Raw genomic sequence first — 2,509 nt, 5'->3', positions numbered from 1 at the left:
TAATTTGGAATGCTAGGAGTGGTCATTAAGGATGGGGGAAAACATTTTAAGAATAGAAGTTGAAAAATATGGTATTAAGCATCATATTGCCATTGCTTATCATCCTCAAACTAGTGGTCTAGCAGTATTATCTAACCATGAAATTGAAAGAATCTTGAAAAAGACCGTAAATCCTAATAGAATGGACTGGTCTGCTAGATTAGATACTGCATTATTGTCCTATAAAACTGCATACAAAAACTCTTATAGGAATGTCCCAATATAGACTAATTTTTGGAAAGACTTCTCACTTATCAGTGGAACTAGAGCATAAATTTTATTGGTCTATTAAGGAATTAAATTTTAATTTGAAAGATGTTGGTAGAAATGATTATTACAAATAAATGAGCTTGAGGAGATTAGAAATGAATCTGATGAAAATGCTAATATTTATACGGAAAAAATAAAAATTATGCATGATCAAAAGATATTAAAAACTTATTTGAACCTGAATAAGAAGATTTAATATATAATACAAGATTGAAATCATTTCCTAAAAAACTTAAGTCCATGCGGATGTGGACATTTATTGTGATGGAAGTCTATCCATATGGTGTTGTGGATATTAAAGATCCAAAAACAAACAAAATATTTAAAGTGAATGTACATAGATTGAACCTTTCATTGATGGATAAAGACCTATCTTTATAGAAGTCTTAATGTTTGGTCAAGTAGAATAAAGATTGGATGCGTCAGGCTGACAAAATTAAACCAAGCGCATTGTGGGACGCAACCCATAGTTATCTTGGTAGTTGATTTAGGTTTTTTTTTATTTAAGTTAGGTGTTTTGGATGAATTATATCTACCATGGAGACCTATAAATTATAAAGATGCATAGAAGACTATAATTAATGATCCAAAGGAGGTTATGAGTGTCATTTGAAACTTAGGCGAAGCAGGGAAAATTTGTGCACTAGCGCCTAGGTGCCTAAAACTGGCCTTTAAGCACCAGATTACAGTGAGCCTCGCACCTAAGCACGCAGATTTGGCACCTAGGCACCATGATTCAAAAACTGCCATATAACTTCCTTTTGATGGTTTTTTGCATAAATATTTCCTATTTCATTCATCAAAATTTGTCATTTTGGTTCATTTATGATCATTTGAGAGGGAGAGGATCCATCAATTCTTAATTTCATGGCTTCTAACACTAAAGAAAGAATAAGTCTTGGGTTCATCGACCAGAAGAAGTTCATTAGTGAAGTTGCACATAAGTCATATGGTAAATCTATTATGGAGAAGAGATTGATCAAGGAAACAGGTTTCATTAGTCGTGGTGGTCTTATGGAGGAGATAATTGTGTAGAGGCATTGGGAAGTACTTTGTCTGTTGTCATTGTTATCTCTGTCTTGAAGGAATTTTATGCTAATTTTCATGGGAATAACCAGGGATTCATCTTTGTTCGAGGCAGGTTGGTACCTTTCACTCCTTCAATAATCAATGAATTTTTTTTTATAGAGAATATTTCAATTTGTCATTATGCCAACTTTGTTCCTACTAGTGACAAACTTAATGAAGTATGTAGATTCCTGTCCGATGAATAAGAAACATAGGAAATGAGAAATGACTTCAAGGTTAGTTTTCCTACTTTGTTGTTAAATCCATCCTCGAAGGCTTGGCATTTCCTCATTTTAGCCATGTTGCTTCCTACCAAGAAACTCAATGAAGTGATAAAGGAGAGCTCTATCCTCAATTATTGTATTCAAACCGGGATACTAATTGATGTGAGGGCTCTAATCGTTAGATTCATTCTTAGCTTAGCACTATATGGATTTGCTACTGGACTTGGATATAAATCTACCATATTTTTACAATGCAGCCAAGCTCAAGTTCTTTACAAGAATTGGGAAAAGGTGCTTCTTCCTTGGAAGCCCATGAACTAGTTTATTATGAGTTGTGATTGCATGGATTTTATAGCAGTGCATAATAAAAATGCTTCTATGGACCAGTCTTCTTAGACTTTAGTATCATTTTCACAACTCCAATTACTTGATAACCTTGTTATAATTTTAAAGAAGATTAAGAAGTTGGAAAAGGAGATGGCTATTATTATGAATAGGATCAACAACATCTCTAATTAGTTTGACCATATGTATTGGCAGATTAAATAGGAATCAGATCATACCGCACTTATTGAAGAGGCAAAGGTACATATGTTTAAGAAAAATAATTGAATCAAGGATGATTCGAGAGAAAAATTTCCTTACCGCACGTTCTATAACTTGTATGTGCACCACCAGTTGATGGACAAATTTAGAGAGGAGGATAGTCTTGTGGATGAAAGAATGTAGTGGCTCAAAAGTACTATATTCAGATTTATAAGATTTTTTCTGTGATGTGTTGAAACCTTATTATTAAATGGTGTCGAGTTTATGTATTTTACTATTAGTATTTTCTTATTATTTTGCAGTGTCAGTATGTTTTTTTGTGTGATTATGATGTTCTTTTAAGTGTCTACTTATCAGTGTGT

This window comes from Phalaenopsis equestris, unplaced genomic scaffold, assembly GCF_001263595.1.
Source record: "Phalaenopsis equestris unplaced genomic scaffold, ASM126359v1 Scaffold200734, whole genome shotgun sequence".
Classification (NCBI taxonomy): domain Eukaryota; kingdom Viridiplantae; phylum Streptophyta; class Magnoliopsida; order Asparagales; family Orchidaceae; genus Phalaenopsis; species Phalaenopsis equestris.
This window is presented reverse-complemented; position numbering follows the sequence as displayed.